Source organism: Manis javanica, chromosome 6, assembly GCF_040802235.1.
Source record: "Manis javanica isolate MJ-LG chromosome 6, MJ_LKY, whole genome shotgun sequence".
Classification (NCBI taxonomy): Eukaryota; Metazoa; Chordata; class Mammalia; order Pholidota; family Manidae; genus Manis; species Manis javanica.
The window spans coordinates 110435720-110450464 of NC_133161.1; the positions used below are offsets into that span (position 1 = coordinate 110435720).

The 14745-nt window shown below is 48.2% G+C and overlaps 1 long non-coding RNA gene across 1 annotated transcript; it reads right to left on the bottom strand.

Annotated features, from left to right (window-relative positions):
- Positions 1-419: 419 nt before the first annotated feature.
- On the bottom strand, positions 420-3412 carry LOC140850111 (uncharacterized). The gene is made up of 3 exons (XR_012132863.1): positions 3290-3412; positions 1716-1921; positions 420-1079 (listed from the first exon to the last, which is right to left on the bottom strand). It is a non-coding gene; the product is annotated as an uncharacterized lncRNA (long non-coding RNA).
- Positions 3413-14745: the final 11333 nt, after the last annotated feature.

Sequence of the window (14745 nt, forward strand, 5' to 3'; positions counted from 1 at the left end):
AGCCATCCCTGCCTGCTCGCCTGCAGAGGCTACAGCTGACAGAGACGGCAGCCCTGGGGACTGGACACCCAGCTTCCCCTGGGAGGTCTGGAGTATTCTGGGCGACCATGGCATCTGTGGCAGAAGGAGTGGGAAGTCCTCAGGGGCGGGAGTGGGGAGTGGCCTGAAACCCCGGGCCTGGGGGATAGAAAAGGTGGGAAAGGGCCGCTGGGCCTGGGCCTCCGTGAGGGAGAGAGTAGCGTTTGGGCATAGGGACCAGATGGAAAGGTGTGATCACGGCCCAACCTCTTTCTGGGGGCTCCCCAGATGCTGGATCAGAGGAGGCTGGGAAGCTACACCCAGCACCCCACAGTCGCCGGAGAGACCCGGCTTCTCTCACAGGTTTGAGGCAGAGGTGTCTGAGCTGTGAAACCGGGTGGAGTTTGCTGTGAACTCTGCTCCCAGGGAAGCCCATCCTTTTGCTGCTGTGATCACAGTGCCCCCTGCTGCCAGTTTTTGGAGACTCTCCTGAGGACAAAATGCCTTAAGACACTAATAAATAAGTGAACACCAGCAGAGGCAGGTCCTAGTGAGTCCCAGCACCCACCTTCCACCTAGGGAACCCCTGGCCCCATTGCAATACTTGAACTTCTGGTATGTTCTTTTTTCTCCCAACGCCTGTCAACTGTAGGCCTGAAATCACTCACTCAGTTGGGCTACCGAGGACCAGGAACGGGGATTTAAGAGACTCCAGATGTGGCCTTGGTAGATTCCCTCTCACTGACCTGAAGCCCTAGGTCTCACGAGATCAGTCCTAAACTGAATCTGCAATCTTCTCTCTCCCCTCCTGTGTTCTCTCCTTTTTTCTGATTCCTTATGGGTAGGCAGAGGATTGCTTTAGGCCCTATGTCCCAAAACCAGCTCTCCCAGAGATGAATCCGTTTCCAGTTCCCTTACTTCTTCGGCTTCTCCACTTACCTCCTCCTTGGTCTGACTGAGTTTGGTAGTCACTGAAAGAGACTGCCTGAGCAGGATTCCAAAGAAGCTTTCTGTGTCAGACCACTCCAGGTCTACCTGCTCCTCAGACTGCCAGATCCCACCTGTGTGAGGATGAGAAGCAGTATTATTCTTCTGAAATGCAAATATGAGCTTCCTTATGAATCTTCAATGTATCTTCTTCCTATAGATGCTCAACTGTCTAGGCAGTCTTGCTACTAAAAGTGTGATCTTTGGATGAGCTTTGCTGAGAAACTGCTTAGAAATGCAGAATTCCAGGCCCAGTCTCAGATCTATTACATCAGAAGACCTCTAGGTAATTCATAATCATATAGACATTTAAGAAGAACAAACAAATTACGTCACTGTTCTCTGAGGACCATACTTTGAATAGCTAAGGCAGAGGGTGAAACACCTCAGCATGACACATAATGCCTTCTGCAACTTGCTTCTCTAGGTAGTACTGATCATTTCTTAACTTGGACACTTTGTACATGGTTATATTTTCTTTTGGAAAGTTTGTATTTACATATCTCTGTCCCTCTCTGTACTGTGTCCTCCTAGAACTTGGCAGTGTCTGTTATATAGTAGCTAATCAATAAATATTTATTGAGCAAATGAATGAATAAATGGAAAAGAATGGAACAATGACTAATGTAGGAAGATGAGAAAAGGAAGTCAGAGCTGGTTGGTTGGATTTGGAGGTACCTCTGGGATTGTAGCCCAAGTCTGTCACTCACCATGACCTCCCTCAACCCTGGGAATATTGGAGTCTTGGTGTGATCGGCCTCTCCTCGCTGATGTTGTTACAGAAAATACTGAAAAAAAAGCCTGGACTTGATCACCGATGGAAAAAAACAAGCGGCACTTGGAGGTCTTGGAGTGTTGAGGCTTTATTTCACACCAGCAGGCTCAGAGAAGAGCAATCTCCCAAAGAGTCTGAGCCCTGAACAAAGGAAAATGGAGCAATTTATACCTTTCTGCTTCCTTATCTGTAACATTCCTATGTGCGCAGTGTTAGGCTGGAGGAAGGAAAAACAAGGACATGCAAACAGAACAGAGAGTTGCCATAAAAGGAAAACAGACCAGACCCCAAGGTCCATGCCTTATATGGAAAGGGGACAGCTCTTCCTGAATTCCATCCTTCTGATGTGCCAACTAAGATCCAGATGTCAGCCTCCTCCCTCTTGAAAGGAAAAAAAGTTTCTAGTTGTCTATTATGTCACCTTTAGCCAATCATACCTCTCCACATCCCCTAGGATAGCTTGCCCACTCCCCCCCATCCTAACCCCTTATAACCCTCCACTCCCTGACCTGGTGTGACTTCCCTGGCCTGTGTTAGCCAGACCGTGGAACATCACCCGGGAATTGCATTCAGATAAACTCCCTGGCCCTTTGTTGCCTCTCGTCGCCTGCTTATCTCGGCTAGAATTTATCTTACATGCAGCAAGCAAGCTGGCCAGGGGGAGGGAGTTTAGGGAGTGAACCTTGGGAGCCAGTGCTCGGCAGAGCGGGGAAACCAAGGGAGTGGTTTTTGTTTGGGTTGAGGAGGGGGGCAAGGCAGAGGGGAGCCACCTCCTAAATTACTGTCCTTGTAGTGCTGTTTGTGTTGAGGAGGGAGGAGTGCGAGACCGAGTGGAGCCACCTGCTAGGTTGCTGTCCTTGTAAATCTTCCCTGTCAATGTCACCCCAGTTCTTGGGGAAGTATAGACAGCTAGGCTGTATCCTTGCTGATGCTTCATGAAGGTGGGGTGGGGAGCAGCCTCCCAGGCCCAGCTCAGGCTGTGACACTGGATCTGAGGGTACACAATGCTGTGATGTGAAGGAAAGGGAGAAGTGAGGGAGTGGCATCCTTCCCCAAGACTCTGAGGAGAAGAAGGCCCCTGCTCAGCTGTGTCGGGGAGTGCCACTTCCTTTACTGGCTGGACCATTCTAACAAGCAGTCTCTTAGTGGATTTCCCCCTCTAATCCATCTCTATCTTCCACCTTATTGCTAGAGTGAAAATGAAGGTCTTACCAGGGTTTCTCCCTGGTTCAAAATTCTTAATGGATCCCCACTGCCTAGAGGATGAAGTCTAAAGTTAGCAGAGCCCATGAGATTGTCTATGATTTGTTTTCTTCAGTGGCAGCCTCATCCGGTGCTTGCACTCTGAGCTGCAGTCACAGGGGACCACGTCTGGTCCCTGAGGAGATGTATGTCTCTGTGCCTTTGCTCATAACCTGCCTTTCTCAACCCTATCCCTTCTCCTAAACCCATTACCCTCCACCCCCCAGCTCGTCAACCTCTTGGTTAGGACAGGAGCAGTATACTTACAGCCGCATATTTCCAGCCACTTTCAGGGATCACACCATTCATGAAGCTTTCCAGTCCCCCAGGCAGAACAGTCAGCTCCCTCCTATGTGCAGCCAGGGCACCCTGGACACGATCGGACCAAAGCTCCCTAATGCTCTCTGGCATTTGTTTCCTTGTCTATTTTCTCCCTGGTAAATGTTGACCACTGAAGGCCTGAGGCTGTACTTGCATCAACTTTGTATCTTAGCAACTATTATAATGCCTGCTGCTAATGGGGACCGGAGCACCCCTGTGCACAGAACTGGAGAGGTAATCGTGCACAGTGGTTAAGATCTCACTTGTCCTGCTTTATTCACCAGCAGAAGCAGGCAGAGCCCCAGGAGCAGGACAGTCTCCCCCTGCACTCCTGGCCAGTCAGACCTCTTCAGGGGCCTGGGTATCTTGGTGATGCCAGTTTGGATGAGATACCTGGGAGTTGTGGAGGCAAAGGGCCCTTCCCCCAAACACCGGCCCCTGGTGGAAGCATACAGACATACTGCGTGGGAAGAAGTCTGTTCCGCCTTTGTCCCACTGTCTGCCAGAGATGGCCCAGGACAGTGTAGGAACCCAGGCCTGTCAGCACTAATGGAATAGTCTGGATATTTGTGTGCACCTTGGAGGAGTAGAATCTGGGTTCCCTCTCATACGCTGATTCACATCAGATACATCTGTGTGAGTTGCTGTCTGCATGCTCCAGGGCTAGGTCAGCATAACCTCTTAGAAGGTGTGCTGAGGCTGAGATAGTAAGTTCTGTGTGTGACCAAGATTGTGCACCTGGATGAGTGTTGGCACCAAAAGCAGGCACAAGAGTAAAAGTCTGTGTGGATGGGCCTCGGGTTTGTGTTTTCAGTATGGAGGAGGGCTGGGGGAAAGAAGCAAAGGGCTGTGAGGGATGGCTAGACATTCTGACATCCTTAGATGCACATTGTATTTTTATCCACACAGTCTGCCCCTTGTTACATCACATGTTGCGCTGCTTAGAGCGAATGCTTGGCATCCACAGAGACAGCTGTTAGGGAGCCTGAAACTTCAGTAGGGATGCCCAGGTTATCTCCTTCCTTGGAGATCTATCTGAGATGGTTATTGAGGAAGGGACTGTGGATGTAGTCAGAGTAGGGTGAGGGCCTCTGGAGGGGGCAGGGCGGGATATTTGCAGTCAGAGCAGTGTAACTATATGCAAGGAAACCTCCCCTACTAAAACTCTATGTTAAACATTAAGCTCTAGAATCATTCTTCAGTGAGATCAGTTAATGTTCCCCAGATAAAGAAGAGCAGCAATGTTCTATTATGCTAACCATTTATAATCATGTGTAAGATTCACTTTAGCATACTAAAAGGCCCAGGCCTATGTGCTGTCTTTCTCCTTCAGATCTGATGAAGTGATTTTGCAAACTGGGCAACTAATTTAGCAAGTAAGCCCAGGCATAAACAACACAGTAAAAGGCAAGAAGGATTCCACCTTAAAGATAAGAGTGCATTTTAATACCCAGGAAGTTGAGAAGTTAGAAATTCTTAACTGACTCTTTAGCAAACAATACCTCAGCACACCTTGGGGGCTGAGCAGGTGGCCTTGTTTCATATGCTCCCAGAGAAATCATCAGAGGAAGTTGCTTGTGTTAAGTTAATTCTAAATATTCAGGGACCACCTAACAAGTCCCCACCCCTAAGTTTTTTCATGTTCTCAAAAAATCCTCAGCTGTCTATAAAACCCCCTAGACAACGTACCACTACGAACTCTCTTATCCCCTCCTGGCGTGAGCCGGGAGCTCTGTCTTTTCACTTTATCTCTAAATAAAAGCCTGTACCTGGCTCTCCTACCTTGACTGTTTGTGAAGCTCATTCTTCGGCTTCGTGAACAAGAACCCCGGCATCAGTTGTGAGGCAGTATTTTTTAAAGTAAGGGGAAATGTGAGCTCGTATTTTACCTGAGGCAAACTACCATAGACAAACCATCTTCTAATGTCAGTTGCTGCTCAGACGAAAGACATAGACCCCAGGCTGCTGGAACCTGCAGCAGAAAGGGGTAGGGGCTTTGGCCTTGGAGCTGAGACACCTCAGCCAGGCCCAGAAGAGCCCCCAGTCAAATTCCCCCTGTGTGTTATACAAGTAGAGAAAGGAGGGAGTATGTTGTCTCTAGGAGGTGACAGTGGGTGAGAGAGCATTTCCTCTCCAAGCCTTGAAGGTGGTGGGGCGTGTCCTCTGGACACTCACAGGTTCCCAGGAAGGCAAGTGTAGCATTGGTTTGGAGGCAGCCTGTGGCATTTTGGAAGCCACTACAAGATCCCTAGGACATGTGGAGCTGAGGTGCAGCGACCAAGGCGAGGCCAGTTACCCTTCTCTTGACTCTCCTGGGCAAGATTCAGAACATGAGAAGAACAGCCACTCTTCAGACAGGTTGGTTCCAGGACCAGGGAAGGGTGGAGGAGAGAGAAGAGAGGTAACAGGTATCAGCTGTGGTACTCACCTGTATCCTGCATCCTGTCCGGGGAGTCCAGGATCCCTGCGGGGCAGGCTGAGGGAGTGCAGTAGCTCATGACCTGGTCTGATCAGGCCCAGAAAGCCAATTCCTAGAGCAAGACAGGGGATTTCACTGAACCTGCAGGGCCTGGGGAGAGAGTTTTTCCTGGTACATGGATGGGACAGAAGCTGTCCATCCCTGATTTGCACATGGCAGGATTCAACTCATGGTCATTCACATGCAGTTCCAGAGAGCCTACCCTCAAGGAGGTGTTTCCCATCACCTCCTAGCTTCTGCCTGCAGGGGCAACACTTATGCCATAGAATGTACAAGGCTTGCCTGTAAGTGGTCCTGAGGTGCAGGCCTTCCTGTGTCTAGCGCTCTTACCATTCATCCTGACTACATACAGAGGGACAGCCTTCTGCCTTTGGTCCAAATTGCAGGGATGGCCCACAGCATGTGGTGATGAAAGCCTGTCCAGTAGGTAAAATTCCTGAGAATGGGGAGGTGCAGGGTCAGGTCTTCCCTTGAAACATGGTAAGCAACACCCTGGCCTGGCAGGTAGGTGGGGGAGCACAGGGCCTTCTTTGAGCCCTGAGTGTTCCAACAAGGTTAAGAGGGAGGTGGTGGGGGGAGTAGGTTTAAGAACTCTGTGGGACAGGGGCAACCTGGACCCATGACTCTGGGTACTGTCCCTTGCTCATGTGGGAAGATTTCCAAGACAGTTCCTTCCTCTTTAATGACTACAAGCACTTATTCAACGAGTTTTATGGGATGAAATTAAATCAACAATTGGGCCTTCTCTCCGGTGTTAGTGGCTATGACGGTGTGGGTCCAGGAGCTGAGGCCTATACCCCACGCACTCCTCGGGTGGCAGGCCCAGCTTGGCAGGGGTTTGGATCTCAGGGCACTGTCCCTCACTCCCAGGGCCTTCAGTGATGGAGATCTGCGGGATGCCCTCAGGGCGGCTCAGCTGTAGGCCGCCTCTCTGCCCCTGTGGACACAGGGGCCACACCTTCCACTGGAGCGTCATCCCCCACACAGAGCCCCAGGCCAGGGTTATTACCATGGTGTGGCACACACCTGTGCAAAGACTCAGACTTCTCAGGGATACTGCCCGGGCATTCCCCTTGTAAAGGAATGCAGGGAACAGGGCAAAGCCACCCAGTTTTCGTAGAAACTACGGGAGGCTAACATTCCTGGACCCTGCCCCAAGTTAGATAACTAGAAGTAAACGACCCCCCTGGGGAGGCTAACATTCCTGGACCCTGCCCTAAGTTAAATAACTAGAAGTAAACGACCCCCCTGGGGTCGAAACTCGTGATAAGTCACATAGGAATGCTTGTGCAAAGGTCAGGCACGTGGTGTATCCCTGTTCCAATTTTATTGGCCAAAGCATAGAATGTGTTTCAAATTCATTGGTTGGGGTAATGTGCGGTCTCTGGTGCAATGACTGTAGAAATCCCATATAAACCATACCTAAAGTTGCTTGGGGGTTGGCAGCTCGGACTCGGCCTGCGTGTCAGGGGAGGTGCTGTCAACCCCAGCTTGCTAGCTGAATAAAGACTTTGCTTGGATTTTCATCTCCGTGTCCATGTGGCTTGTTCTCTGGGAAGCCCCGGAGTCCTGGACCCTAACACCCTTACCTTCAGAGGGTGGAGGGCAGGTCTCTATGTTTCTAGGGAGGAGCTGAGAGGTCTGGCAAGTGAACGGGTGGGTGGAGGGCCGGGACTGTAAGGGGTGCATGCAGCATGTAGGCGGCCTCTTCCCTCGTGGGCACAGTGGGCATCCCAGTGGCCCCTGGTCAGACACAGCCCCTCCTGGGCCCAGGTGGGCCCGTTCCTGCAGCTCTTGTGTTCTTGCTCAACACGGAATTCACGAGCCTTTTGGTTTACAGAGAAAGTTTGAGTTGGGTGCATTTTGGGAGTGGTCATGGGGGTGAACAGCATTCTGCCCTTTCTTCTGAGTAGGGTTATCAGTTTTAGCAAATAAAAATGCAGTCAAATTTGAATTTCAGATAAATGAATACTTTTTTAGTATAAATGTGTTCCTGTAGCTCCGGGGGGGGGGCGGGGAGGGAGGGAGGGTGTGCCTGGCCCAGGGCTAATCTCCTGTGAAACTGAAATAAGCCAAGGGAAATCATTTCCATCACTCAGTTTGCGAGGCCTGGCCCCTTCCGACTCCTCCAGGCACCGCCTGCTCTGCCTCCTTGGTGCGCTCTCGGCTTCCCGCCCACCCCTTCTGGGAGGAACCCCATTGGCGGGTCCTTGGTGACTGGCAGACACCAGCCCAGTTATGTTCCAGGAACAGAGGGGAGAAGACAACAGCCATCCTTTCTCCACCCCTTGCCCTTGAGGCTGCAGTGGTAAACACCTATTGATATGTAAATGGTGAGGCTCGGTGGGAGAGTCTGGAAATTCTGCAATTTATCCCATAGTTCCATTCAATATTTGAGACATACTTATGCTAAAGAATTATCCATAACTTAATCTGAAATTCAAGTTTAACTGGGCACCCTGTATTTTATGTGGCAACTTTACTCCCAAGTCTTTTGGAAACCTGAGCTATCCCGGGTCAGGTTACACCTAAGCGGAACTTGCTGAGAGACCAAAACCGTCCTGGAAATGCAGCATGGGTGCCAGCTTGGGTCGTACTGCCAGAGGACATACCCGGAACACTCGGCCAGGCCCCAGGCAGACACAATTGTCTTTGCTCTCTTCTGGCTGGGTGGCCTCAGAGCCACAGGGAAAACAGGCATCCTGGCCAGGCCAGTGGTTGAAGAACCCCTCAGGGCAGAGGCGGCAGAAGGGAGCGTTGTGGGGACCTGCTCTGGAGATGAAAGTTCCAGGGGGACAGGGAGCAGGTGGTGAGCCAGCACAGAGCATACCTGTAGGGTGATGGGCACACAGTAATTAGAGCTAAGACTCAACTGTGGGGCACTGGGTCCCCAGGTGATTCCCCAAGGCACCCTATGTGGACCCCACTTGGAGTTTCTGTCCCCAGCCCAGCCCAGGTGTCATAAAGCCAGTATCTCCCCACAGAGCTGCACTTCTTTCCCCACCCCTCAACTTTACCCCCAACTCCTTTGGCTCGGATTCAGCCCCAGCTCCCACCCACTGGGCACCCTGGCTGGTCCAGCTCTTCTGCCCCGGACATCTCGCTCCCACAGTCCTGGAGAGTCTCCCTGCTTTAGGCATGTGGTGCTCTGGAGGGCAAAGCAGAAGAGAGCTGCACAGGCCCATGTCCCTAGGATGCCCCCAAAGGGAACCATCCTCACCAGGCAGGGGCGACAGTAGCAGGGAGAGAGACAGGCATGCAGGGGTGGGGGAAGGGCAGACACTGAGAAAGATCTCTGGGGCTGCAGATGGAGAGAGAAAAGCAAAAAGTAAAGACTCAGTGATAGAAACACTGGGAGAGGACATGGTAATGATGGGAGAGGTATAGAGAGATCTGGGCCCAGGCATCAGTACACAGAGAGAAATACCAGGAAATACAGCCTCTGTTGCTCAGCTCACGCTCCAGGAAGCACTCATTGAATATTTCATGAAGATGAAATCTGAGATAGAGATTCTCTGGGCCACTTTGGCCCAGACAACTTAAATACTGCCGCCTTTTTCCTCTCTCCATATACCTTTTCTTTCCTGGAGCAGCCAGTGTGTGTGTGTTTGTCTAGAACGGGGCTCAGTGAGGGCAAGTGACATTCCAGTTCCCCCTTTTTGCAAGCAAAGCCAGTCAACCTTGTTTAAACACTCTCCATGTACAAATCCTACAGGAGAGATGCAAAAAGAATGAAAGGCTTACACCTTTCGTGCACGTTCAGCCAGGTTTCAGAGAGCCATATGATTTCAGCACTGGAAAGGACCTTAGACAGCATTTAGTTCTATCCTTCCAATTTACAGATAAGAAGATTGAGGCCAGAAAGATGGAAGGTTTTAATAAATTCACACAACTAGTCAAGTGCTCTTAAAGAACACACATACACAAAATACCTGGAAACTGTAAAATAACTAATGAGCCTTTGGAATAGCCATGTGATACAATGGATAAAGCAAGTAGCAGGTGGTGGAGGGGATGTAGTCCTGGCCTTGTTAATTACCTTTGGGAATTGGATAATCAGTTGACTTATCATTTGCAAAAAAATGATAATAAATACTACTACTTGACTTTCTTCACGGAATTGTGAAAATCAGTCAACCTAATAGGTGAGGAAGCTCTTAGAGAGCCATAAAGTGCTAAGAGAAGTGCTAATGGGTGAACTGTGGCTGGGAGGAAAGAGAACAGTGCAGTTTACAGCTTGTAAATGAAACCTCTGACTCTAAGTTTAAATAGTACTGAGTTGGGAGAGGCTTAAGAACACTTGTTGCATGACTATAATTAGGCTTGGTTTTGAATGTAATGAATGATGTGTCTGATTTGGTTTGTCCCATACAATTTACCAAATTTTCCCTGGTAACCACCATTCTACTCTCTGTTTCTGTGAGTCTGACTTCTTTTTTTTGATTCTACATATAAGTGACTTGGTTGCTTCTAAAAAGAGACCTACCTATTCAAAACAAGGTGTTGTTCTGCTTAAGGGCACTTCACTTGTCATTCATTTATTCCACAGATATTTATTGTGTACTTACTAGGTACCTGGTTTTCTTCTGGAGCTGGTGATACCTACAAGAATGTGCTATAAGCCCTGAAAGATTGTTGGATGTGTTTGTGGTGCTGAGGCCAGAAGAATCGTTGGGTGTGGAAATAAAGGCTCCTTGTAGACACATATATGAGGGGGAAGAAATTAAGATCCCTGGGATCCCATATTCTGAAAAACAGCTTGCCTCATTGCTGTCCAACAGAAATATAATGTGAGTTCCATATATATGTTTAATTTTCTAGTAGCTACAGTATAAAAGAAAAAACAGGTGACATTAATTTAAATAATTATTTTTATTTAATTCAATGTATCTAAAATAATACCTTAACATGTAATCAATATAAAAATTAATAATATTATATATGTATTTTTTGTCGTGCTGTTTAAAATTTTTTTATACTTACAGCATGTCTTGATTTGGACTAGCCACATTTCAAGTGCTCAATAGCCCTACATGGCTAGTGATTACCACCTTGAAAAGCAAAGGGTACTGTCTTCTGGCAAAATCACTTTTGTGCAGGGTTCTCCAGGCCTGTGAGTGCCCCCCTGTCCTGCACAGCACCCCTGTCAGCCCCTTTGTTCTCACGGGCTCAGTTGTCGTGCCCTGGTCTTTCCAGAAGGTGGCACTGTGAGCATACAGGACATGGCTGGGAGGGGTTCCCATGGAGGAAGCTGAAATACAGGGAAATAACAGTGGCAAGGGGTGTGTGTGTGTGTGTGTGTAATATGTAATGTATATATGCACCCCACATCTTTTCCGTCCATCCATCCAGGTCTGTCTCCATGTCTTGGCTACTGTGACTAACACTGCAGTGAACATGGGGGTGGAGCTGTCTCTTCAACATACTCACATCATTTCCTTTGGATATATACCCAGATGTGGGATTGCTGGATCATATTATAGTTGTGTTTTTAATTTTTTGAGGAACCTCTATACTGTTTTCTATAATGTCTGTACCACTTTACATTCCCACTGATGGTGCACAAGCTTCCCATTTCTCCACATCCTTGCCATCACTGGTTATCTTTTGTCTTTTTTATAATAGCCATCATAGCAGGTGTGAGATGATACCTCATTGTGGTTCTGATTTGTATTTACCTGATGATTAGTAACGTTGAGCATCTTTTCATATATCTATTAGCCATTTGTATGTCTTCTTTTGAGAAATGTCAATTCAGGTCCTTTGACCATTTTTAAACAGTTATTTGTTTTCTTGTTAGTGAGTGTTTGAGTCCCTAAAAAGCAGATTGTGGCTTACTACTACAGGTGATCTAGGGTGGGGCCCAAGACTGCATCTCCAACAAGTTCTCATGCAGAACTGGCTACTTATATATGAAGCAGGCTGTGCTCACCATGATTTAGAAGTAAGGTTTGTAAGGAACTTTGACATGCACCATCTTTTCTGGTGCAACAATCTTAGCAGTAGATATTGCAATTAACCCTATCTTATAACACAAGAAATACAGGCTCAAAGAGGTTATGTTTATACTTAAGATGCCTAAGATCATACCATTAATAGGAAATGAAGTCAGGGATAGAACCCAGGTATTCTGGCTCCCAAACATCATCTTCCCATATCAATTATATAAATTTCCCAGGTGGTAGAATAGGGGTTCATCCCATCAACCTTCCTTCCTCTTTGAAGCTTCCTCCTGCTTTAAGATTTATGGGAAGTTCTATAACCTTCTGGACTCTCTTCCGCCTGTATCTATTACAGCCGCAGCGAGCAGCTTGTGTCATTCCCTTTCCTGCTGTTAAATCAAGCTTGACAGTTACTTTCTATCTGGTGAATATGGGACGGTGACGTTGTAGCTGGTAGGAGGATCCTGAGGCCCTGAACAGAATCAGAATACTCCAGTGGGCAGAGAGCATTCAAGCTGGCCAGGGGCCCTCAGGGTATGTCCTTCAGCCTCCTCACTTTGCAGATGAGGAAACTAAGGCCCAGAGAAGGGATGTGACTTTTCTGGGTCAACAAGACAAGATGGAAAATTCCCATAAGGTCAGCTAACTGGATCAGATTTCTAAGAATAATAAACTGGAAAAGAGGGAAAAAAAGTTAAGATTGCTCCTCATATCAAAGTTTGCTTGAAAAATCTGATCCTTGTTCTCTACTGGGATATCTGGCCTCAGAGTCTTTAGTCATTGGGGATATTTTGGGCCTAGAGTGTGACAGTTTATAATGAACCTCTCTTTGGCCCAGGCCTGTTGGAATACAAAAGAAGCAGCAGACACGAGTGGACTGCGCTCTCATGGGACACATATGTGAGAGCTGAGGACCCAATAAAAGATGTAGGACCTAGTGCTAAGTTGTGCAATAGACTGCATGCAGAGAGGGCAGAGAGAGAGAACATACCCTGAATTTTGTTGGCATGATAAACAACGGGAGCAGGAGAGAAATGACTGAGCACCGTATGAACCAGCCCCTGTCATGTAATGCAACTCAGTCCTCCTCCTGTTGTTAATCACAAATTGCATTAATTCGTGAAACCAAGAAGGGAGTTTAGAAACCAATTCCAACCCCTCACTTTAAAGATGAGGGCACTGAGTCTCCAGAGGTTAAAGGATTTTCACATGTTGCTGGCAGAAGTGGGGCAAGTGTCCAAAGCCCCATGACACCATGACTGGAGCCTTGGACTTTGCTCTGAGCTCCCGTTCTCTCCTCTTTGCCACTGCTTCTCCTTTTTCCTAGCTGATGCTTGTTTCTGCCTGCTCCTTAAAGCTTATATCTGAACATCCTGTTTGATGGGCAAGCCACTTTCCAAAACAAGCCTCCGTGGTTGACAGTTCACTCTGTTATGACCCTCCCCTCACCCCTCTGCCCACAGGGAAACCCCCACTCACCCGAGACGCTGTGTCCGCCTGCCTCCTTCCTCGGTCATGGGACTCTCCCTTTCCACTGTCTCCTTCTCTTCTGCCTTTCCTCCAGGTTTGAAGAAAATCTTATTCCATTATGTCTTCTGGCTGTCCTGTTGCCACACATACACAAACACACACACATACACACACACACACACACACATCCCTCAGGGTCATGCTTTGAGTTAATCATACTGAGTTCATGCCACATTTTCATTGCTAGTCTAGGTAGGACCCCTCTCCTATTTTATTCATTTACTTTCCCCCATGTATTCTCATTTCCATCTCCTCATTGACAATCATTCTGATAAATTTAACATGTGTTTGTGTGTGTTCTTGCAAAATGAGCATTATGTGTATGCACTTAAAAAATGTATGTAAAGGTGGTTTTGCAGTCTCACCCTGTCTTTTCAATCCCTCCCTGGCACCAGTACTGTTTTAAAGACTCTCCCGTGTGGCTAAGTGTTTATCCAGTTTGAGGCTTCTTGAGGCCTAGTCTCTTTCTGTCTCTCCCTGTAGACACACTTGCTGATTTTCTGCTTCCAGGTCCTCGAGCTGTCTCCCCAGCTCTCCTAAGCTGCCCTCTTTGAGGCCCCCGGCTGTGCCCCCTGCCTGGTCTGGACCTCTCAGCTGGGATTTTACCCTCCCCTTCACTGGTCCAGACAGGGTAGGGCACTTCTACAGGTCTGAAGTCCTTTCTGTATCTTCCCTCACCCCCTCTGCTTTTATAGGTGTATTTAAGCTTTCCTGGGACGTGCTGATTTTTTTTCTTGGATAAATTCTTCAGAACAGTTTTAGATTTACAGAAAAATGGCCAAGATAGTACAGTTTCCATGTATCTTCTGCCCGTTTTCCTCTGTGATTAACATCTTGCATTAGTATGATGTGTCGTAAGGAGTCATGAAGCTCATCAGTGAGCATTATCATCAGCTAATGCTGCCCCTTCCTGTCCCAGGGCCCCGAGTCACATTTAGCTGTCATGCCCCATTAGGCTTTTCTCAGTTGTGGCCTTTTCCCAGACTTTCCTTGTCCTTTGATGGCTCCGGCCCTTTTGAGGGGTGTTCATCATGTACATTGCTGGTCGCCCCTCCACTGGGATTTGTCTAATGTTTTTCTAGTGGTGGGACTGGAGTCAGGGTTTTGGGAGGAAAACCGTAGAGACAGGGCTACTGTGTGCATCGCCCCTGTGTGCATCGCACCTGCGGAGGCTGCCCACTCTCTCCGGGGCAGGTCGCTGCTGCTGTGGGCTCTGGTCTCCTGGACGATGGCGTGTTCGTCAGGTTTCTCCATTGTAGAATCACTCTTGTTTTTCTCCTTTCATACTGTGCTCCTTGGAAAGAAGTCATTAGGTACAGCCCACATTTAGAGGGAGCTATGCTCCCCCTCCCTGAAGGTGAAGTATCTACATAGAATATACAGGATTCTTCTGCACGGACATTGGTTTCCACCCATAGTTATTTAATTATTTATTTATATCAGTATGGACT